This window comes from Lepidochelys kempii, chromosome 7, assembly GCF_965140285.1.
Source record: "Lepidochelys kempii isolate rLepKem1 chromosome 7, rLepKem1.hap1, whole genome shotgun sequence".
Lineage (NCBI taxonomy): Eukaryota > Metazoa > Chordata > Testudines > Cheloniidae > Lepidochelys > Lepidochelys kempii.
The window spans coordinates 37,641,445-37,666,588 of record NC_136386.1 but is presented as its reverse complement, the minus strand read 5'-3'; the positions used below and the strand labels follow the sequence as shown (position 1 = coordinate 37,666,588).

The 25,144-nt window shown below is 40.8% G+C and overlaps 1 protein-coding gene across 11 annotated transcripts in view; it reads right to left on the bottom strand.

The window, feature by feature from the left end:
- The window catches only part of RAF1 (Raf-1 proto-oncogene, serine/threonine kinase), a 96,969-nt gene extending 72,247 nt beyond the window's left edge, over positions 1-24,722 (bottom strand). For 3 of the 11 annotated variants that reach the window (XM_073352233.2, XM_073352230.1, XM_073352240.2), the window contains exon 1: positions 24,562-24,722. The gene's annotated coding sequence lies outside the window, so the exon portion shown is untranslated. Of the gene's footprint in view, positions 1-4,030; positions 6,292-10,433; positions 10,475-23,812; positions 23,835-23,863; positions 23,878-24,561 lie in introns of those variants that run through there. The other 8 variants (XM_073352242.1, XM_073352241.1, XM_073352235.2 and 5 more) reach the window with 7 other exon arrangements.
- Positions 24,723-25,144: the final 422 nt, after the last annotated feature.

The following is a 25,144-nucleotide window of genomic DNA, read 5'->3' as shown; positions in this document are numbered from 1 at the left end:
AACTGAAGGAACAGAATTCAACTATAAATGTTGCACATGCCTGGTACAGCATTTGATGCAACCTGAGAAAGGGCATTAAACCATGAGCTTTAATAGTAACAACAAGACTTCCAGGTTTTGACCAGTAGGTGGGGGTATTCACATACTTTTGAATGATCAGAAAAATGTAATGCTTTTTGGGGATTTGACACTTGATTTTCATAAAAAGAAAAGGAAGACTTGTGACACCTTAGAGATTAACAAATTTATTTGAGCATAAGCTTTCATGAGCTACAGCTCACTTCATCAGATGCATTCTGAAACCTTGATTTTCATAGTCACCCTTCACTGACCCATTAGACATAGTATGCGGTCCATGGACCACCAGATGAAAACCACTGGTGTAAACTGTTTTAAAATCCTTTTTTCCTCTTAGGCTCTGTACCTACTAAAATAAAAAATACTTTGGTTTTAAGAAGGCTGTTTTATCACTGTGTAACAGTGGTTACAGGCTCCTCAAGGGAAGAACCGCAGGTGTCCAAACACAGTTGGAATGGCTGGGTAAGCACAGGTTTCAGAGTAGCAGCCATGTTAGTCTGTATTCGCAAAAAGAAAAGGAGTACTTGTGGCACCTTAGAGACTAACAAATTTATTTGAGCATAAGCTACATCAATGCATCCGATGAAGTGAGCTGTAGTCTCTAAGGTGCAACAAGTACTCCTTTTCTTTTTGCAAATACAGATTAACACAGCTACTAATCTGAAACCTGCACTTAAGGTGAGCTATTAGCAGCAGGAGAGCGGGGGAAGGGATCTTTTGTAGTGATAATCAAGGTGGGCCATTTCCAGCAGTTGACAAGAACATCTGAGGAACGGCAGGGGGGTGAAGGGGAGGGGACAGGAATAAACATGGGGAAATAGTTTTACTCTGTGTAATGACACATCCACTCCCAGTCTCTATTCAAGCCTAAATTAATTGTATCCAGTTTGCAAATTAATTCCAATTCAGCAGTCTCTCATTGGAGTCTGTTTTTGAAGTTTTTTTGTTGAAGAATAGCAACTTTTAGGTCTGTAATCGAGTGACCAAAGAGATTTAAGTGTTTTCCAACTGGTTTTTGAATGTTATAATTCTTGACATCTGATTTGTGTTCATTTATTCTTTTATGTAGAGACTGTCCAGTTTGACCAATGTACATGGCAGAGGGGCATTGCTGGCACATGATGGCATATATCACATTGGTAGATGTGCAGGTGAACGAGCCTCTGATAGTGTGGCTGATGTGATTAGGCCATATGATGGTGTCCTCCGAATAGATATGTGGACACAGTTGGCAACGGGCTTTGTTGCAAAGATAGGTTCCTGGGTTAGTGGTTCTGTTGTGTGGTGTGTGGTTGCTGGTGAGTATTTGTTTCAGGTTGGGGGGCTGTCTGTAAGCAAGGACTGGCCTGTCTCCCAAGATCTGTGAGAGTGATGGGTCGTCCTTCAGGATAGGTTATAGATCCTTGATGCGTTGGAGAGGTTTAAGTTGGGGGCTGAAGGTGATAGCTAGTGGCGTTCTGTTATTTTCTTTGTTGGGCCTGTCCTGTAGTAGGTGACTTCTGGCTCCTCTTCTGGCTCCGTCAGTCTGTTTGTTCACTTCAGCAGGTGTGTATTGTAGTTGTAAGAATGCTTGATAGAGATCTTGTAGGTGTTTGTCTCTGTCTGAGGGGTTGGAGCATATGCGGTTGTATTGTAGAGCTTGGCTGTAGACAATGGATTGTATGGTGTGGTCTGGATGAAAGCTGGAGGCATGTAAGTAAGTATAGCGGTCAGTAGGTTTCTGGTATAGGGTGGTGTTTATGTGACCATCGCTTATTAGCACCGTAGTGTCCAGGAAATAGATCTCTTGTGTGGACTGGTTCAGGCTGAGGTTGATGGTGGGATGGAAATTGTTGAAATCATGGTGGAATTCCTCAAGGGCTTCTTTTCCATGCGGTCCAGATGATGAAGATGTCATCAATGTAGTGCGAGTAGGGGCATTAGGGGACGAGAGCTGAGGAAGCGTTGTACTAAGTCAGCCATAAAAATGTTGGCATACTGTGGGGCCATGCGGGTACCCATAGCAGTGCCGCTGATTTGAAGGTATACCTTGTCCCCAAATGTGAAATAGTTATGGGTGAGGACAAAGTCACAAAGTTCAGCCACCAGGTTTGCCGTGACATTATCGGGGATACTGTTCCTGACGGCTTGTAGTCCATCTTTGTGTGGAATGTTGGTGTAGAGGGCTTCTACATCCATAGTGGCCAGGGCAGTGTTTTCAGGAAGATCACCGATGGATTGTAGTTTCCTCAGGAAGTCAGTGGTGTCTCGAAGGTAGCTGGGAGTGTTGGTAGCGTAGGGCCTGAGGAGGGAGTCTACATAGCCAGACAATCCTGCTGTCAGGGTGCCAACGCCTGAGATGATGGGGCGTCCAGGATTTCCAGGTTTATGGATCTTGGGTAGCAGACAGAATAGCCCAGGTCAGGGTTCCAGGGGTGTGTCTGTGCAGATTTGTTCTTGTGCTTTTTCAGGGAGTTTCTTGAGCAGATGGTGTAGTTTCTTTTGGTAACCCACAGTGAGATCAGAGGGTAATGGCTTGTAAAAAGTGGTGTTGGAGAGCTGCCTAGCAGCCTCTTGTTCATATTGCGACCTATTCATGACGACGATAGCCCCTCCTTTGTCAGCCTTTTTGATTATGATGTCAGAATTGTTTCTGAGGCTGTGGATGGCATTGTGTTCTGCACGGCTGAGGTTATGGGGCAAGTGATGCTGCTTTTCCACAATTTCAGCCCGTGTCATGAATAGGTCGGAATATGAACAAGAGGCTTCTAGGCAGCTCTCCAACACCACTGTTCCTCAGACATTCTTGTCAACTGCTGGAAATGGTCCACCTTGATCATCACTACAAAAGGACGTCCCCCTCCCCCCGCACTCTCCTGCTGGTAATAGCTCACCTTAAGTGATCACTCTCCTTACAGCGTGTATGGTAACACCCATTGTTTCATGTTCTCTATGTATATAAATCTCCCCACTGTATTTTCCACTGAATGCATCCGACGAAGTGAGCTCTAGCTCATGCAAGCTTATGCTCAAATAAATTTGTTAGTCTCTAAGGTGCCACAAGTACTCCTTTTCTTTTTGGGTAAGCACAGTTGCTACACAGAGTACCGTAGCTCAGGGCCCAGACAGAGTGGGAGAATTGCAGAATTCCATGCTGTGATAGGAAAGGCATGAGGCTTTAGACCTGAGGGGGTGTCCTCAAAGACTGGAAAGGAGTCACAGGTACTGCTAGCCTGGTAACCATCAGAAAAGCATTTTCCTTATTTAGTGAAGGAGCTGGATGGTGTGCAATAAATGAAATACGGGCCAAATGATGAGAATAGGCAGTTGTCACTCCTCAAGGACTTTTCAAACTGCACATTGAACAAGGCCAGGGTTCTAACAAAAAATAGTAGTTTATCATAACAGACACAAGGTGACAGTTATAACTGCACCGGCAACTTTAGTTTTATTATTTCATGACTTGAGTGTTTTGCTTTGCAACCTTAATGTTCTTTTAACGTAGTAGTTTCATATGGATATTATATTGTGTTCTAACTTGAAAAACAAAGAATGCTTTTAATCAGCTTAAACAGCTGAGGAGCCTATTGTCCCCTTCAGGTACACACATACCTGACTTCCATCATCACTAACAGGAATTACAGAAGCATCAAAAGAACTTTCTGTGACTACATATTTATTTCTCAACCATAATAATATTTGTTCTTGCTCTCAGTATTGTCATTGTGGAACAGAAACTACCATGGTCTCAGGTACTGATAAAGGTGACCTACAAAAAATTTACGCCCACTTTTTTTCCTGGCACTTTTCTTTTTTTTACCTTAGAAAAACCAGGAAAGTCAAAGTCTTCTCTTTCTATGGTTGGATTTGTAATATTAAAAAAAGCACAGAAATCTGACCAAACCTTCACACATTGCAAATGCAGCAAAACTGGAGAACAAAACCCTCTCCTCCATTATTCTTTGTAAGTTACCTTTAAATTAACATTGACCCCTGGAGCAGTTCTCCGATACCTTTGAATGAAGAGAGTTTCAGTGGCATATTGAAACGAGTAATCTGAAAACCACTTTCTGATTCCAAAAGGCTTCACACTGCACACAGAGAAAATCCCCCACAAGTCAGACAAGAGAAAAGAGGAGCTTTCTAATTATTGGACCACTAAAAAAAATACACCACATGACGCTGTCATATGTAACAAGTATAATAGGTCACTTTGAATACAGTATCACTGAGACTAATGAATGTTTAACTATTTCACAGTATCTGGAATAGTTATTTCTCTTACCATACCAAAATTAAAAAAATCTGCACTATATCATTTGCATTCCATGGTGCCGTAATGTGCACCTCTGTCTTGTTTTGTTAGTATAATCATTCTGTTTTAGTCACAATTTCTAGGCTTAGAGCAATGTGTACATTCCTGAGGTTCTACTGTAGAATATTTTTTCACGTCAGCTAGTATCTAAGTATTTCAAAAATATGCTCTTAATGTACAAATAGAAATTATTGTTGACAGTGTGCATACTACTGGAAGTGAACAACAACAGTATCAGAACTGTTATCTTTGGGATCTCAAAAACCATGATTCCAGGCTATATTTTGGTATGGTCTATGGGCAATTACAGAAGTTTTTGCTAACATGACAAACAAACCTCAGTCAAGGGAGAACTGTATCTCATATTTTATTACTTGGTTTATACCATTCCTTCTTCCCTCCCATCCGCAGCCTAGCCCTGAATTATCTCTTTCAAGCAGAGTTGATATTGGGACTCATGTTTAAAAAAAATTAGGGGCATAAATATGCTCTTGATTTTTGCTTATGCAGTAATCATCAGGATTGCACAGGCAACTCTAATCATGCAAAATCATATTTGCTATCTGCACACTGAAAGCATGAAACAGGCATGTGTTTTGCATGCCTAATTTATTAGTTTCTAGATCGTCGAGAATTATTTATTGAGCAGCCCTGAAACTCCCACTCCAAAGCCAGATATAGAGAGTGTCATACCCGATCACATTTATTACAGCGGGACAAACTAAGAATGGGGCCCCACTGTGCTAAGTAGTAGATGATCCCGGCCTTTAAGAGTTTACAATCAAAATTGACAAGACAGGCTGGGGACTATAAGTGGAGTTGGTAGCACTGACTGTTAAGGTTGCCCAACACTTCCCATTGTAAAACCTTGATTTCAGTTGCTTATAACTTTGCCAAACATTAACCAATTTGGGATACCTAGGACCTGATTTTTCAGAATACTCAGCATTTATGTAGTACTTCATATGTTCAAAGCACAATTTCTATTGACTTCTGTTGCTGCTGGAGTGATCAACATTTCTGCAGGTCTGACCGCAGAGTCTCAAGATGGGCACCCAGAAAATGAAGAACACAAAATTGTGAGAAGTCTGGTTTAAGTAACTTGCCTAGCATCACACACAGGAACCCTGTGGCAGAAGCAGAGAACAAATCCAGTTCTCCAGAATAGCATTTATCAGCCTTAATTATGAGACAGTCCTCCTTCAATTCCCACCTCAGTCTTACACACCTTCCAACTTCTCTGATAAACGAGGCAAGGACCCTACAGACAATAACCACCTTCAGTACGCAACCCAGATTTCCCCAGAGCATAGTGGAAAAAATAGTACTTGGTCATGTAATTAAAGGCTGTATCATAATGCACACACGTAGGGGAGGCTGAATTAAGGCAACCTTAATACTGGCATTTCCTAACTTTTGAGTGCTTTACTTTGCAAACTTAATATTTTAATGTAACTTGTGTGTGTAATATAATACACAACCAAAGTAAACCATGTGATGGCATAAATGTTATGTCAGTTCCTACAATTTGGGGGTGAGCGAAGGAAGGGGAGGTTTAGTTAGGAGGGGATGGAGTGGCAAGAAATGGGAAGGTAGGAAAGGGGAGCAAGATGAGGGTAAGGACAGATATGGAGTAAAGCCCAGTTGAAGAGACTGCGAGGGAGAGTTGGGCAAACAGCTGAACAGCACAGGGCACAAAGTCCAGCCAAAACTGTAGAAAGTTCTCTGGATGTCTGATGGCCTTTCCTTTGGCTGCTTCTGCAGCTGCTCCCCTGTAGAATTCTGGGTCTAAGCGTATGCTGGGATTCATGTGGCCATCATTTTATTCCATTCCCCCCTTCTTTCCCCCTCCCCAGAATCCCTGCTTTGGCTGCTTTTGCAGCTGCACCTTCTGGCTGGAATCTCTAGCTGATTCCTCTCTGCAGCCTCTGCATGCTGACAGAAACTCCGTCTTTTAGCCCCACCTCTACAGCACACTCCCCTGCTTTGCACACTTTTTTCTTCGTGGAACAGGGTGCAGCTGTGAGGATGTTACCATATTACTGCTAAGAAACAACAAATCTGATCAAACAAAAACATTATGTGGTGCAGTATGCTCAGTTCAGATAAGAAATAATTTACAATACAGTCAGGGCGGAGGGTTGTTTTTATTTTTAACTGATAAACCAGAATTCTCCACATAATGTTTAAAACTGAACACAGCCTCATCCCCAATATTTCTGAATCCTGGGGAAAACAGTACCAAGTTTAAGATTACAGTTATAACAGAATGAACATAAATCTAGCACAGAACATACTTTATGCAACTTTCAATGAACTGAGTTAGTAAGCGATTAAATACTAACGAGAAAAGCTTTGAAACAAGACTCAGGACAAAGTTTTAAACTCCATGCCCTACTGTACCCATGTTAACTAATTTGCAAAGTCCATGCGGTTGTAAAATCAATTGGTGTTGAAGTCCAAGATGCAATACCAAAATTCAGGTGTCCTTAAGGCTCTGCCTAACCCTTCTTGCCATACATTATTTTAAACTGCAATTTTGTAAGCATTTAGCAGGAAACCAATAGGTGGAAATAGCAGGAAACAGGTGTCCAATAATTTTTTCTAGCCCCTCCCAAAATATATATAAAAGCAGACATTAAAAATCTGTTAAAGTGCAACCTCTCTCAGTATTGCTTCCATATTTTCCAGAATATACACTTACATTTACAATTTTAGGACTGTAAAACTGTTATGGTCTTTTCTGATCTTCACTCAACACAATTATGTTAAGGTCCTGAATTGTGCCACACCCAAGGCTGAACACCTGCCCCCTCAATTGCGCTGCTGGTAGAAGACAGAGCAGCTGATGGAAAAAAATAATAAAATCCTGAATGAAGTGGCATAACTATAAAAAGAAAGATTCCTTGAAGTCACAGTAGCAGCATAATGGGCTGAAGAAGTGATTAAGGCAGGGGCGGGCAAACAATGGCCCGCCAGTTGTTTTAATCCAGCCCTCGAGCTCGTGCTGGGAGCGGGGTCTGGAGATTGCCCCCCTCCGGCGCTCCAGCACAGCTCCCAGAAGCAGCAGCATGGCCCCCTCCGGCGCTCCAGCCAGGAAGCAGGGTCAGGGGCCGTGCCACACAGCTCCTACACATAGGGGCAGCCAGGGGGCTCCGCTCTGCACCCTGCCCCCACCCCAAGCTCTGCCCTTGCAGCTCCCATTTGCTGTGCAGGGCAGCGTGCAGAGCTGCTGGAACACGCCTCGCATAGGAGCCAGAGAAGGGACATGCCACAGCTTCCAGGAGCCGCTTGAGGTAAGCGCAGCCCGGAGCCTGCACCCCGCACCCCAACCCCCTGATCCCCTTCCTGTCCTTTGAACCCTTCGATCCCAGCCCAGAGCACCCTCCTGCATCCAAAACCCCTCATCCCAAGCCCCACCCCAGAGCCCGCACCTCCAGCCAGAGCCCTCACTCCCCTCCCCCTGGCACTCCTCTCCCCCACCCCAGCCTGGAGCCCCCTCCTGCACCCTGAATTCATTTCTGGCCCCACCCCAGAGCCCACACCGCCAACCAGAGCCCTCACCCCTCCTGCACCCCAACCCCAATTTTGTGAGCATTCATGGCCCGCCATACAATTTCTATTCTCAGATGTGGCCCTCAGGCCAGTAAATTTGCCCACCCCTGGATTAAGGGCTGGTCTACCCTAGAAAGCTAGGTCGACCTAGCTATATTGTTTGAGAGATGTAGCTAAGGCGACCTAAGCTCCAGCATAGACAGTGCCAGGTTGAAAGACAAATTCTTCTGTCAAACTAGCTACCACCTCTTGGAGAGGTGGATTTACTACAGTCATTCATTTCAGAGTAGCAGCCGTGTTAGTCTGTATCCGCAAAAAGAACAAGAGTACTTGTGGCACCTTAGAGACTAACGTTTATTAGAGCATAAGCATTCGTGGGCTACAGCCCACTTCATCGGATGCATAGAATGGAACATATAGTAAGAAGATTATGTGTGTGTGTATATATAATATTATACACACAGACACACACACACAGAAGGTGGAAGTTGCCATACAATCTGTAAGAGGCTAATTAATTAAGATGAGCTATTATCAGCAGGAGAAAAGACTTTTGTCGTGATAATCAAGATGGCCCATATAGACAGTTGACAAGAAGGTGCAAGGATACTTAACATGGGGAAATAGATTCAATATGTGTAATGATGATGAAGAACTCCTTCCATCACTGTAGTATCTATGCTATAGCATTGCAGCTTCAGCGCTGGAGCTGTGCTACTGTAGCATTTCTAGTGTAGACATACCCTACAATACTGATTCAGAGTAAATACATTTTAAAATCTCAAAGGGATTGAGCTATAATCCAGCCCTGCATTTCTAGGATTTGTTCATATTTTTGAACCAGAACAAATCATTAACAATTATCAATTGAATTATAATAATATAAGCAAAAAGAAAGCAGGCTGCTGGGTAGAGGTCAAAATTAACACTTACACACTGAAAACTGCGCACTTAGCTTTAGGTAACTATTATCACTGTCTAATGAAAACAAATGCCTTTCTGAAGATGGATATTGTTTGTATATTTGTTTACATCAGTTCTGATTGTTTTGTACAAATAGAGAACATCCCAAAAAATTTTAAAAAGTGAATTTCTGAAATATGCTGTATTTAGATTCATGCAGTTCAGTTGAACAAAACTCATGCACTATAATTATATTTAAAACATTTTCTATAACCATGCCTTTAGTCTCATCTGCCAACCTTCATAGTTTAAAAATAAATTCAAAAAGTATGTTTTATATCTTGCATAATAAGAAAACAAACACCCAAGCAGGTAAGTGTTCAAAGCTTCAAAAAAACCCTCTATACCACCCTCAATTTTTAACTATTACACTGAAGAAACAAAAAACGTATCAAAAAAGACCACAGAGTTAAACTAAACAACCAAAGATGCTGATGGATAATTTGGTGATCTTTATGCCTGAGACAGGAACTGTTTTTTGTTTATTTTTTTAAATCCTCATTCCTCCTAGAAAAATCTTATATTTAAACAGATTTTGTTTCAAAAGTGTTCATCTTCTATGCTTTCCCCTTGTGTACTAACATGTTTGATTAAAAACCATGTGTGACTTTATCAGTTGGCTAACCACGTGGAAGTGACAAGTTGTGTGGAAAAAGTTATATTTAAATCTTTGTACAACAGTAAAAAGAAAGAGAAGGGAAAAGACATTTTACAAATCTCATAAACTTCATATTAACTATACATCATGAGAGCTTCCAGACTTCTTGATCATCAGACTAAACACTCATTGGCAAGGAAGTGCGAAATTGTTAGCTGTTCAGACTAAACATTTACCTTTTACAAGCCAGAAAAAAAAAACAGACAGGATATTCTAGATGCAAAGTAATTTCAAGCTAACAAAAATAATTTCCCTTGAATTATCCAGTTTAAAGCTATGACATGGTACATTGTGGGCACTCAAATCAGCTGTACCAGGCTCAGGACATGGGAGATTAACTCATTGTGGGAGTCTATACAGATGGTAAGAGGTTTTGTCAGTCCTTCATCACAAACAAAATCAGCACCGAGAGGATGGTGAGCCTGGCACACAGAAAATTCCCCATTACAGCTCCTCTAGCAGCAATACAGCCAGCAAAGGAGAGGGGTCTCTGCTGAGGGAGGGAAGTGGAATTACTCTCTTCCCACCCTTTGCATACAGGTAGATAAAGTATGTATGTAAGACACGGGAGATAATTTTCCTGCTCTGCTCACAGTGGTAAGGCCCCAGCTGGAGTACAGTGTCCACTTCTGGATGCCACAGTTTAGGAAAGATATGGACACATTGGATATTGTCCAGAAGGGAGGAAAAAAAATAAAAGGTTTTTTTGAAAAAAAAAACACATGGTCTATAAGGAAAGGTTAAACAAATTGACATATTTAGTATTGAAAAAAAGAAGACCCTGTTCCAGGCCCATGACCTCATAGAGAAGAGCAGCAAGCAGGATTTTTGCATTTTTATACTTTTATTGATGGGAAGAGACATTTCATTTTTGATGTTCATTACTTCTTTAACTTTTTTATTTCTAGGATGGTTGGTGGTTTTCCTCTTTCCTTCTTTGTTCTTCATTCTCTTTTAACCTGTTTACATTATGCATAAAAAAGTTACATTCCATAACAGACTTTTCAATGGAGAATAATTTAGACACAATATACACAAACTCCATTTAACAAAGAGCAAGAAGAAGGAGCCTAAGATGGCACTGACACACTAAGTGAATTGCAAAGGAAAGACTGGGCTTATCACTCTCTTGCTTCTTTATGATGTATGAAGATGGTGAGAGGGGTTCCCTCCAAATTATTTCAAGAGGTTTTTTCCCCCTCCTTCTTGGTTTTCTTTTTCTTTTCTTTTTTTTTTTAAATGTTACAAATTCATGTCCTATCTCACCTGGAAAACTAAGATGACTGGAACTAGAGAAGTGTCAGCATCACAAAATGAGTGAAAATTAAGCTACAAAGGTCATAGCGGTCACACTATTCAAAACTTTGGTTTTCATTTTTGCTAAATCTATGTAACTGCAATAACTATCTTTTCACCACTGCCCATCCAAGTAAGATGCAAAAGTTAAAAATACACCTGTTCCAAACCATCCACAAGGGCAAACCCCAGGGATGGCCAGAATTTATTTCCTCATATTTCTATGAGTTTGTCTACACTTATAAGTTTTGCTGCCTTAACTATCCGGCATTGTTAAAGTGGCAAAAACACCTCTATTCTGGATCTGCTTACATCAGTATAAAAGGGCTTATACGAATATAACTTATAGCTTCTTTTGGTTCCCAAATCTGAATATCAATATAAAGCACTTTATATAAAGTATAACTATCTATACTAGGGCTTGTCGCTGAATAACTTTGTCCGGGGGGGGGGGGGGGGGGAGAAACCACCACTACCCCCTACCAACATATAGCTGTGCTGGTAAAACTAAGTGTAGGCAAGACCTAGGGTAAAAGCAAATAATTTTCTTTTTAAAAGGGATCTTTCAGGCCAGCTTAATTAAAAAAAAAAAAAAAGCAGAAGATGCTGCAAATCCACTTTTTAACAATTCCTCCGCAGGTCTCCTTTACCACCACCAAAGGAGGTTGGTTTTTGGTTTTCTTTTTTTAAAACTAAGTTTGGTGAGCTTCAGGAAGCAATGCAAGACTTCCATTTATCCAGGCCTTAATTAGCTGAGAGGAGCCCACTTCAGTACAATATATTGCTTTAATTTCATCAGAAAAAAACATTATTGCTTTTAAAGCAACTAGCTGTTAAGGGATATAGATGTTTCTAAAACTTAAAATAAAGCTCAAATGAGTAAATATTTCATAAAAATTGACCTTATTTCTATAACCCTTTCACACTAAAAAAAGCCAGAAAGCTATTTGTTCAAAGTTGATGTTTGTGCTCTTGAAACTACAACTCAGTCAAATGGGACTGTCTGTTTACAGAGCATACCAACAATACAAGGATAAAAGACGTGGTGCTATATTGTATTATCTTACAAAAAATGGGGACCAAATAAAAATAGTTAGGTTACAACACTGCCTAAGAAAAGCCTTTCTACTATGACAGGTTTCAGAGTAGCAGCTGTGTTAGTCTGTATTTGAGAAAGACCTTTTCCTTTCTACTATGATACTTACAAATCACTAGACACTATAGTATATTATGTTTACATACCAACACAAAATAGGATGCAATGAACCAACTAACTCACAATTAACTATTTTCCTGAGTCATCAAAGTAGAAAGAACAAGAGAGTTTTCACATTCTTCTACATTAATTGCTTTTAAAATACATCTGGGCATGGGTCAAGATAGGTTTGGCTCAGGTTGTAGAAACCGAACACACGATAATACTCTAGAGTTTTATTAGCTCCAAACTGTTTGGACAGCTCTGTAACCACTTTTATTATTCTTATTTTACAGTTTACCATACCAGAAGGGTGAACAAAGCAGCCTACATAAAATGGTAAACAAATACTTGATTAAATTAGAAGCTCCAGATCCTACATGGGAAAAAGCTGTTCGCTATTCTGTCAGTCATTTGTTAATATACCCTCACAAGTGTCCAGAAAGTATGTTCTAGATGGTGTTCTCAAAGAATTCCACCTCTGTTTGGTATGGTAAGCCGTGATGCCCCACACCATCCTTTGCACACATTTTCCTGAATTATAAAGATTTATTTTATAGGGATGCTTCTTCAATTGCTCCAAATTCCATGAACCTAATGACAAACTCTGCTTCAAAAGAGGTCTTCCTCATAATAGACTTCTTGGTGCAAAGGAAGAGCAATGTCCACTTACCATAAATCCTGGTTACAGCAGCATTTTGTAAGTCTGGAAATCCAAATCACAAATTAATGAGGCTTACCATTATTTGTGACAGACCTACATTTGTGCAGAAAGATAGATGCTATCAAGAGAAAGAGAACATGTAAATAAGGGACAAAACTAACCTTCTGCACTATCAGGTGCACAAAGCAAAATATTGTACAAGATTGATTAAAAACTATGGTTACATTGCACTTCACCCAAACTGTGTATGTCTTACAAAACACAAATCTGCACAACTATAGCTATCATACCAGACGTCAGGTATTTCTGAAAAGCCCCGAGCCACATTTTATTCAATAGCCAAAGAGTGCATGCATAGCAAATGACACTGAAGAGATGGCCCTTCCTACAGAAAAGTGAGCCAGAACTCATGCGGAATGGAAAAGGAATCTATACTTTTAATCTTTACTAAAAGTGACTGGAGTCCTAGGGAATGAAACCCTCAGGTACAACACCTGGTGAATATAAACAAAAAGCAGAGGTATTCAAAAACATAAATATGACAGCTGTATAATACACCACACTGAAACGATTACTTGCATATTACAAGTATTACCTTAACATAGGAGTTAATTTTATTTCCTCCTACACTATCATGGCAAGTTTTCAGGACCTTCTAAGCCTTAGGTAAGGAGTTGTCAGTCATTTTTAAGCAACATTTCAGTGGAAAGACACTGAATTTATAAGGCTAGATTGGTCTCTACATATCACACAATTAATTGTAATGCTGTCCCCAATTCAGCAGGATGCTAAAGCCCTTAATTAATTTCACTTTTACTCAAAGTATCATGCTTAAATCTCACTGAAGTCAAGTCAAGCACTTGCTAAGTGCTTTGCTGATCAGCAATAGGATTACTCCTGTGTAAAGTTCCTACAATTAAGCACCTTGCTGAATTGAGGCTGTTGTTGCCAAGCACTGGTTCAAGAAAATGCAGTACCAAACTAGAACTCTGAGGGCCATAAAAGTAGTTATATTTAAACAAACCTGCACATGACGAGAAAAAATTTCTAGGAAACCTGGACAAGTCTTAATAACTAAGACATGAGGCTCAGATTGGGCAAAGGAAGAACTGTAAACCAAGCATCAATCAGAAAAGCTGTTAGTTCTCATTAGTGCTGCTGGAAAGCTAAAAGGAGTAAAAATACTTTTGGGACCCAGAATCCCCATTTTGGACTAAACATACACTTCCTAAAATAATCCAACACTGACTGAGGGCTAGTCCACATTGGCAACGCTAAAGTGCTGCCTTGGCAGTGCTTTAACGTGGCTTGTGTGGTAGCGGCAGAGCGCTGGGAGAGCTCTCCAAGTGCTCTAAAAAAAATCACCTCCACAAGGGGCGTGGCTCCCAGCACTGGTGCATTGTCTATACTGGAGCTTTACAGAGCAGAAACTTGCTGCGCTCAGGGGGTGCTTTTTCACACCCCTTACAGAGAAAGTTGCAGAGCTGTACATTGCCAGTGTAGACAAGCCCTGAGTCAGAGGGTAAAAATCCCATGGAAGGCCAGGAAGTAGAACAGAAACAGAATTTCAAAGATAGGACTTTGTAATCCCAGGATGTTTCTAGCCAGAAATGAGCTCTCTTCTATCACCTGAAGAGCTGAAAGCTGCAGGCCACTAGTCTGAAGCAGCAAACTCCGGACAACACAGAATTTAAAAAAAAACAATTATTATTTTTCAAGTCACAAGAGTCTGCTTATTTTGAAAGCAGGTTAAAACTGAACTGACCTACCTGGCACTTTTGACATACACATTTTTCCAATTTCATACTGCACACACTTTGCTACAAAGACAAGCATTTCAGGAGGAAGTGAGCTGTAGCTCACGAAAGCTTATGCTCAAATAAATTTGTTAGTCTCCAAGATGCCACAAGTACTCCTTTTCTTTTTAAATGAAAACAAATGTAGACCAAAAAAGCCAGCCTGTTCTTGCTTTTCAATGGGAACCAACAGATGCATACACACACAAGCCATTTGTTTAATCAGATCAACAGCTTTGTAAATTATAGCAATGTTCCACATTAATTTGAGAAAAATTAACATGTTTTGTTCTTAACAATTTTGTCTGTACCCACTAAATAGAAATAAAGACCATTTTAATAAAAACCACTTGTAATGTTCTTGTTTAAAAATCAACTCAGTACGTTCATTATAAAAGCAAAATAGAGTACTGTTTCTGTCTGTAAGTTCATCACTTTGCATTTTAAAAAATTCATTTAAGCTTATTTGATTTTTTTTAACCTGATATTGTAACTTTTAAAATTCTGCTTACCATAAATATACATTTCTAAAGTCCAAAAATAGCATGCCCAACAGTTTGCAATCAGGAAAGTTTTAAATCACAATACCTGCCAACACTGTTAGAAAGAAGCACATCTATTCAAAATAAAGGCATATTATATTTAATAAGTTCAAAAAAACCACAACAGTGCAGTGTTGTAGTTAAGATTACATAATCATGAAAGTTAGAAAAGTCAAAGTTCGGGTTACATGGCAATAACTTGTATATATGTGGTATTTTCTATTAGCCTATTACTTTTGCAACACTACAGTGATAACAGAAGTAGTGTTTTCATTATATGCTCCAATTTTCACTATTATCAGTCTTCTAGTTGAAGTGTTTCATCTCTGGCAGGACTTGAAAAATCTACTCACAGTGTGGAACGTTTTCCCTGGTGAAAGAAGAATCTTAGGCTATAGATTTTGCAGAATATAAACAAAACTTTTTTTAATTGACTTAAATTTCAGGTTAACAGTTTCAGACACTATGCCCATTCCTGTGCCACGAGGCCAATTGTTGTTTTACAATCGTATTGGCTCTTTTTAAAAATGTTTCTCCCTAGCTGCTGCAGGAGTAAAAACAAACAAACAAGGGAAATACTCAACAAGGGAATCTCAATACTTCACAAGGGAATTTCTCAAAGTGACTATTGACAAACTTCTGTTAAATGCGAAGTACACAAAACAAAAGAAATGGAGAAAACTATTTCTTTCAGCTGTAGTGGTCATTTTATTTGTGACAATATAAACTATGTTCTGACATATGTGATTTTAAGTTGGCAGCATCTGGTTAACACTCTCTCACAACACTCTTCAGCGCATACTGTAAATTGGTAAAATAAAGTAATTCCAGTCACTGTCCTGTAGTTTAAAATCATACGGGCAGATCTTACTGGAATAGGTAAAAATAGCACTAGTGAACATGCCAAAGGGGAATCTTTCCACTATATGGCCACTGCTTAGATTGCAACATAAGCTGGCTCTCTTTTCATAACTTAACTGCCTATGCATGTGCTACACATTAAACACAGTAAACTTAAAGCTTGAGACTAGAAAAGACAGACCGGGAAGTAACTCACCTTCAGTTAAATTTAAATCCACTACATTACTGTGCCTTTACTTTTTTTGCAAATCATTATTGCCTATCTGCGAGTTCTACACTGACATCCCTATAGTTTCATAGAAATGAATTATGAGTCTAGAACCTTGTATTTTGTCATTTGAGATAACCAAACCATAAAACAAGAGGGTCAAAATGTTCTGCTTCTGTAGGACAAGCTCACTCTACATACACAGGAGTCCCTTGTATTCCTCCCTTCCCTCCTGTTCTATTTCAGGAACTCCCTGCAATCCCCACTACCTCCTTCTGTTTTATGTCAAGGGCTCTGTGTTCAACCCCATTCTCTACTCCCTCTCCCACCATTATTTTATTTCTTTCTGCCTGGGAAGTAAGTCATTCAGGGTGTTAACATTTTAAACCCTGTTGGGACCATGGGCAGGCCTGAGAAGTGATGGGGTGAGGTATTGTTATGGTGGGAAGCGTTAATAGTTGATCTATAGACAAGAGTAGTTGAAGCTGCTCGGTCCCCCATTTCCTTCTTCTGGTTTTTCGATTTTCATCAAAATCGGCAATGTTCTGCCCCAATTCTTAAACCATTCCCTGAAATTTTAGAATTCACTGGATGTGGCAATGTTCAGAATGTATCATATGACAAACAAATGCCATCAAGTTGAGTGTAGGTCCTCAGGCACTATTAAAGCTTCTTTTCATCTTTCTTGGATAAACAATGCAAAAACATTTAACTCATTTAAGACTGATGACAAACACTGGTTTTTAAAATATTTATTATTTGTATTCCAATAGCACGCACAATGAACTAAGCCAGTCCAATCATACAGAAAGATATTCTCTGCTCTAAAGAGGTTACACTTCAAGCTTTTCTGGGGGAAGGGAGGGGCGAAAGGGGGAGAAGAGGTTTTGGCATGTTTGTCATCCTCTGTTTAACTTTGCAGTCTTCTTTTAAACCAAGTCTGTAATGTAACAAAAGATATTCTAACCACTAAAATCACAATTAAGAGACAGTAATTTAACTATATAAAATATGATGGAACTTAGAAAGAAAACAGCCATCTTACAAGGTTAAAAGTAGTTTAGAACTTAGAAAACTCAGATTCCATCAGAATGCATTGAAAGGTCAATTTCAAAGTTGTCTTACAGTAAGTATTTTACAACTTTGAAGTTAATTTTATGGTTTTAGAATTGTGGCTAGAAACTGGGTTTCGACCTAACATCAGGTCCACATCCTGTTACAAATGAGGTCAACTTTCAGTAAAAGAGTGACCCACAGGTTTAAAAAAAAATTAAATTCTTAATACATCAAAAACATTTTTCAATTAAAAAGAACAGGAGTACTTGTGGCACCTTAGAGACTAAAATATGTTAGAGCATAAGCTTTCAAGGGCTACAGCCCACTTCACGGGGGGAGGGATAGCTCAGTGGTTTGAGCATTAGCCTGCTAAACCCAGGGTTGTGAGTTCAATCCTTGAGGGGCCATTTAGGGATCTGGAGCAAAAATGGGGGATTGGTCCTGCTTTGAGCAGGGGGTTGGACTAGATGACCTCCTAAGGTCTCTTCCAACCCTGATATTCTATGATTCATCGGATGTATAGAATGGAACATATAGTAAGAAGATATATATATCTTCATGGAACATATAGTAAGCTTATGATCTAATATATTTTAGTCTTTAAAGTGCCACAAGTACTCCTGTTCGTTTTGCGGATACAGACTAACACAGCTGCTACTCTGAAACCTGTCATTTTTCAATTAGTGGCCAGTTTACATGCAAGATACTGAAAATACAGTCTTCTTCCACTCCACACCAATCTTTCCTGCATTTGTTACATTACACTGTGAAACTATCCCAACTGTGCTCCTGAACATAATATTTATTCAGCTATAGTGAACTGAAGAGGACTACTCATTCCTCATCTGTTTCTCTGTGCTCCAGCCACAAAGGAAGTGGCACAGAAAAACAGCACAGGCAAGTTTCTCCTTATGCTACCATAGTGCTCTACAAACTAGACAGCGGGGAAAAGGAGAAGAATTTTACAAGTGGAAGAAGGCAAAGTGAACAAAGATTGTGGTACATCATTCATCAGTCCAACAGGTAGTAAGTGACTGCATTATGGAGAAACTCATCCCAGGAGAGGAACAGGACAGAGAATGGAAGGAGGTAAGAAGTGAAGTATATGTTTTTCTCTAGAAATCCTCCCAAGCAGACTGAAAGGACCATTCTAAACACTGAAGAGAGAACCAGGTCCAGTTCTTCAGCAAATGAAGTATCCATAATCCAGGATCTTTGAGATAAGAAGACTAAAATAAGAAAGTGGTGCATTACAGAAATGCCCTAAATTAAGGAGAGAGAGAGATTGAGATTCAAGAAGAGGAAGGAAAAGATTAGCAGAATAAAGGACATAAGAATTTAGAAAAATAGGCAGATTAGTAATTGGATATGGAACTTTAAACTTACAAATATCTAGTGTGGCCATGGAGATTGAACTATGTTCTCAACCCTAGAGATAGTCCAGATCGGGGCAAGGCATTTTGCAAGTTAGTAGAAGCTTCTGTACATGATACTATTTTCTACATAAATCAAGGACTTTTCCAGACTTCTACTGATGTCAAACAGACCAGCAACTTTCACAAACAATTAGTTGACAGAGAAGATTACAACCAAAAAACAACCAGGGGAGGACAGAGAGAAACCCATTTAAATACAAAAAATATTTGAGGAGACTAGAAAGACTCAAAACTTTTTTATTAAACGTTTTATTAGATAAAATTGCAAATGCCAAACCTCTAATATTAAAATTTATTTTCAAGTACACAGAATTTCTTCAGGTACGTAATAATATCCGATTTTGCTAGGCTAAACAAAATCAGTACAGTTTTCTTTTAACTCCTCAGATCCTTAATTCTCTATTTCATGACACACACTTGCGCTGGCAGGCCAGACTGGTAAACAGATGTATACAGCCAACTAAAAAATCCAGATGTCCACAGTGGGTGGGAAGTTTGTTCTGACGAGCAGGAGGCCCTATATCAATTTCTGCACAATCTAAGCTTTCATTTTTACAAAGTTTCTAATACCTTTAGTTGCAAAGATAACCTTTCAAACAAACCGAATCAGAACCAGGCAGTTTTGCCTTCTTAAGCTTACAGGCAACAAGTGTGCCTCTACTGTTGCTCATCACTTTGTCAAGCAAGACCACAATGAAGTTAAGACTTGTGTCACTGTTGCTATTCAGAATCCTATGGGCATCAGTGAAATTTAACAATCATGTAGTCTGAGCTACTATTGTTGCTTGGGAAACTCTGGACAGCAGTAGCAGCTGACACAAGAGGTATTCACAGGAGACATGGACCCAAGAATTACAATTAAAACCTCTTCTTCCTTCCCCTTGCAGCAGTGAGGAGCCCGGGCTGAGGGAACAGTACAACAGCAGTGGATGTCTACTTCCCTTGTAGCAGCCAAGAGGCCATTGGGGGGGTTGGGGGGGGGGAATCTTAGCATCTTAGTATCCTCTCATTCTCATGTAGATGGCCTCTCATCACGGCATTGCTCTCCTCCTGGACCCTTTTGGTTCCCTCCTTTCATACCTACCACAAGCTAGTAATTATCTGGCATGCTTTACAAGCAATGAATGCGAACAGTCTTTCTACCACCTCAGCAAGCCACTGTCTGATTTACCCATAGGTTTAGACAGAGCAAGCAGCAGTGATCAGGGAATAAAAGCCACAATACCCTTCCTCTGAGGAGCGAGAAAGGGATTTAGCAGTAGGAGTGCAACACAGAATGGAGTTTCCCCACTCTCCCCAAGTCATCCAGGAGGTAGGAAGAGAGAAGAGGGGACCACCTCGCTCCATGAAGCAGGGCAATGCCTGTCTCTTTCTTGCTAAGTCTCCAGCTTTGCATCTCCATTGGACAATTCCCTCAACAATGATTTTCAAAATTCTAGCTTGCTCTCCAAAGAGAGTTAAGAAAAGCAAATCTGAGCCCCCATTATATTAAAAGTCTAAAATTCTGAGCCAACTTTAATTAATATGGTTAACCCTTCACCACACCCAGCTGAAAGTCAGTGAAGCAACCTCCTTCAGTTTGTGATCTAAAAATATACTTATAAGATGTCCCAACTGTTCTTAAGTAATACTATGTACATCAACTGGAATGCAATACAAATTAACACCCTTTTGTGAGTAATTTACAAAAGAAACAGTTTTTGGTCAAACCAACAACAAAGATGCAATGCAACACCCAATTTGGAATCTGAATTAGAACAATCTAACATAACAATAAAAAGAGGAGAAGCTAGGCAGCACTGAAATACATAACTGAAATATGCAGACAGCAGGCCTCACATAGTATAGGCAATGTAACGATTCAATAGAAGGGTAAAATGGAATAAAATTGCAGAACAGAAAGATCAAGCTAAATATCAGAATGGTCTCCAGATACAAACCTAAATCTGATTTCCCCGAGAGTGGAAAGGAAACAAACCAGTATTGCCATATATATTAGTACATTACATGAAAGGCCCACTGCCTAACTGTTTTGTCTAAAGTTAAAACAAATCAGCTTTGACTGGTTAGAATGTATGCTCTGCTCCATTTATTTCAGTAAGCAGGATATCTGTTTTTGGAGCAGGCACTAGAGAAGAATGGCAAAACTTAGACACACCTGCAATGACAAACAAAGTCAGATGGATATATTTTTGTATTGCTCATGAGAGAATCTAGACAATTTTTGTATTGCAATCCTAGTTTTGAAAAGCTAAATTTTCCTCACCACAAAGAAGGCAAAAACTCCAGAAAACACTTGGAGTCAATCAACATTGACTATATCCCATGAAAACAAATGTCCACTGATATAAAGTCCATTTAACCGTGGTTGTTACATTTCTTAGCTTTGAACTCTACTGAGAGATCATGGCTAAACCCAATCAAAAATTTCTCTCAGAGGGCAGGTGTACACTTAAAAAGCTGCAGCAGCTTTAATGAAGACACTACTAAGCCGATGGGAGCTACTCCGGGAGGTGTAATTAATCCACCTCTGTAAGAGGCAGTAGCTATGTCGACAGGTCTTCATGGATACAGTGCTATTTACGGGGTGGGAGGGTGTCAATATAATCTCATCACTCAGGGGTGTGGATTTTTCATACCCCTGAGTGACGTAGTTATACGTAGTTATACTGATGTAAGTTTGTAGCACAGACCTGGTCTGACAGTATTTCATTTATTGGACTGTAATGTAACCAAAGTAGGGTTTTAATACACAAAAGAGGCATGTTCCATTTAACTATAAAATGTTAGCATCCAGAATTCCAACAAAATCACCTTTGCATGGAACAGACGACGTTTATAATATAAAGGCAATATTCAAGTAACTAAGTAAGTAAACATGCAGCCGATGCTTACCAAAGTAAAATAGTTATTTACAAAAAAAATACTGTGCAAGTAGCAAGGTCCAGTAATCCACTGAGAATTAACTGTTCAGAAAATTATGTCTGTCTAAATTCTGCCTTTCCTTTTAGCAGTGCTAGAGCAAATACATAACTGAAAGCATACCGAGATTATTCATGTATTCAACTATGCAAGGCATACCATACCAACTTCAAATCATCTCAAACCTGCAAAAGCAATTAATTCATACCCATTCCTTAAAAGAATCTAGTTAATTTTATAAAGACCAAAAAGGTAGCATTTTTGCCTCACTGAACTCTGTTATATTTGATCAGTGACATGAATTATCTAGTCAGTCTACTTAGAGAACCTGTCCTATGTATGTATTGAACACATCTCATATTTCTGCTTTAGAAGAGTTTTCTTACAACAAATACATGCCACAAAATATAAGAGCATTTTTTCATCCTATATCCATAAGTACCCCACCATGATCCTGTCATTACAAACAGTATGTATCAAGTGGATATGACTGGTCCGAAAACAGTAGCACATTTCTCAAATCGGGTAAACATGAAAGTACAGTAAATTACTGCTGTTGTGAAATAAAATATCTAGTCTTGGAGATATTGAGTATGTACATAAACTGCATGATGAGTGTGCTTCAAATTTAATAATCCATTACAGGCAATCTTTGCAAATCTATGTTACCAACACAATTTTGCCAGGTTTGTATTATTAAATAAATTACACTCATGAAATAGGTTAAAGTTCTGATCTGTGTCAACACAATTTAGTGACCAAAAGTAATCTAAGAGTTTGTCTACAGAGAGAAATTAACTACTTAAACTAAATCAAATTAAGATCATATCAATTCTGAATGAGAGCACCCACACAGGGTTTTAATACTGTTTAACTAATCTGCTTTAAATTCACAATTTTAGCTAATTTGGATTAATTTTCCTGAATGTCCCTATGTAAACTCGCCACAAGCATACTTCATCTTCACACAACAAACAGACCTATTAATTAGTCAATGTTTGTAGGGCACTATCTAAATATTAGCTATTTACAAGCTTTTCAACACAGATGATCATTTTTAACCCTCTTTTCAAGCATTTTCCATCCACCACAGCTGGCCTCAGCTTCTGTAGAGCCCCAGGCAAGTAAAATGTTCAAGGGCCCACTCAGTTTCCTTCTCTTCTTTACATGCTTAAGACAATCTCCAACTGCCTCTTACAGGCCTGGAACACATCCCCAACTTGACAATCCAACTTCAATTGGTTCTGAGGCCTCAGAGCCTCTGACGAACTCCTTTCATTTATGGATGCCATTCCAAGGCTATTAGGGTAGAAGGCAACATCAGACATGTAAATTTCAGAATCTGCGCCAGAAGACATGACAACTATACAAGCAGATGCTATTTAGGGGAAGACCATTTGTATGCCTACCAGAACCTTAGATAAATGGGCTCTATGTAACCGCATAATCATAAGGTACTGCTCTAGAGAAAGGCCTTGTCTACATGGCAAAGTTGCCCCAGTTTAACAAAAGTCATAATTTTAAACATATTTGGTTAAATTGCTAAAAAAAAAAAAAATCCCTGCAAAGACACACTCATTGCAGTTCTCAAAAGGTGTATTTAATTTGAACTTAAATCAACTGAGAACTGGTTTAAGCTAAACCAAAACATGTAGCATCAAAACTGAAATACCAATGTCCAAACAGTGATTTGCACTGTGTTTAAAAACTGATTCATTTAACCATATAAGAGATACATACACTTTCTATTCTCAGTGCAATAGAGCAGATCAAGGTGACAGTAAGATTTAGTGGGCTACATCTGTACAGCACTAGAAACTTGGCACAATAGTCCCCAATTCTGTGCAGTACTAGTACAGCTCCAAGTAGATCATTTCAGTACAGATAAAAAGAAAAGGAGTACTTGTGGCACCTTAGAGACTAACCAATTTATTTGAGCATGACCTTTCGTGAGCTACAGCTCACTTCATCGGATGCATGCCGTGGAAACTGCAGCAGACTTTATATATACACAGAGAATATGAAACAATACCTCCTCCTCTGCTATTACCAGCAGGACAGTGGGGTGGGAGGAGGTATTGTTTCATATTCTCTGTGTATATATAAAGTCTGCTGCAGTTTCCACCGTATGCATCCGATGAAGTGAGCTGTAGCTCACGAAAGCTCATGCTCAAATAAATTGGTTAGTCTCTAAGGTGCCACAAGTACTCCTTTTCTTTTTGCGAATACAGACTAACACGGCTGTTACTCTGAAACCTGTCAGTACAGATAAATACAGAACAGCATACCATACTTTATCAGGGTAGCATTCCAGGTGCTTCTAGGTGCCCATTGCTCACCTGTCCCGCCAGACCTAATGAACAGTGTGGGAGAGATTAAAAAAAAAAACCCATGGAGAAGGAGAAAAACTAAAACAGGAAGGGCTGTACAAACTCCTCAGCTACATGGCACGCCCCACACTACTCGGCCACTTAGCTAATGTGTGTCACAGACCCCTGGCTACAGCCCCGCTTTCCAGCGTCTCTCCCTGCAGGAGGGAATACTCTCTCTGCCCCCAGTCACCTCTGGGGGGCTCCCATTGACACCGCCAGGCAAAAGGGCCACCCTCCCCTGATCCGCAGCGCCTACAGAAGGAGGAGCCCCCCTCCCCGTCCCTGTCCCCTTCCGCGGTGCTGGGTCCAGGCCACTGCGCCTGGAGCGCCCTACTCAAGGCTCAAGCCAGGCAGGGACCCAGCTACAAACGGCTCCAGCAGGCTGCCCCCGTCCGGTCCCGTCTCTTCACCGCTCCTAGCGCAAGGGCAGCCCAGGGCCCTCCGCCTATGTCGGGGGAAGAGAGGGTCACCTCGCTGACACCCGCTCTCCAACGGGGCGGCGTCTCCTCCCCGGGCGGGTCAGCGTCCCCGGGGTTCAGCAACAGGGCAAGGAACCGCTGACTCCGCTCCAGGGAAAGGAGCTAGGAAGGGGAGCCCGGCCGAGGGAGGGGGAACCCCCGTTACTCCACCCCCCTCCGTGACCTTGGTCCCCGCACTGCCCGTACCTCCCTCACGCAGGCTCCACGGCTCCCCCGGCCTCGCTCCTCACTCGGCGCCGTTCGTTCCGCTCCCCATCTAAAATGGCCGCCTCACCCTCCGCGAGACATTTCTCGCGAGCCCATCGATCGGGCCGGCGCTCGGCTCCTCCTCCTCCCCCCGCCGCTAGCCCAGACCGCCGAGCCATCGATGAGACCCACCTTCTGGCCCGCCCCCTGTGCGACCCAAGTCGCCATTTGAGAGCAGGGGGAGCCGCGTGGGGAGAGGGGGTGAAAGACTCCGGCTCTACGTGCGGAGTGGGGTCTGACAACAGCCACTGCCCGCCCCTCTTCTGTGACAATCAGTGCGACCATACGCCTTGCCCCGCCGCCACTGCGCTTCCTGGGGGCTGGGGCTCGCCCTTCTCCTCCGGGAGCAGCTGCGGCGGGATCTCTTTACTCACAGCTGGCTGCTCTGCCTCGCTTCTTTCTGCTCCCTCCGCCTCAGCCTCTTCCGGGATGCAGGGGCTTTGGCTACTTGCAGGGGGGAGAGGCGAGCTCGGCTTGCCTGCCAGAGCTCTGCTGAGCTGTCTGCTCTTCCCCTGGGGGAAGT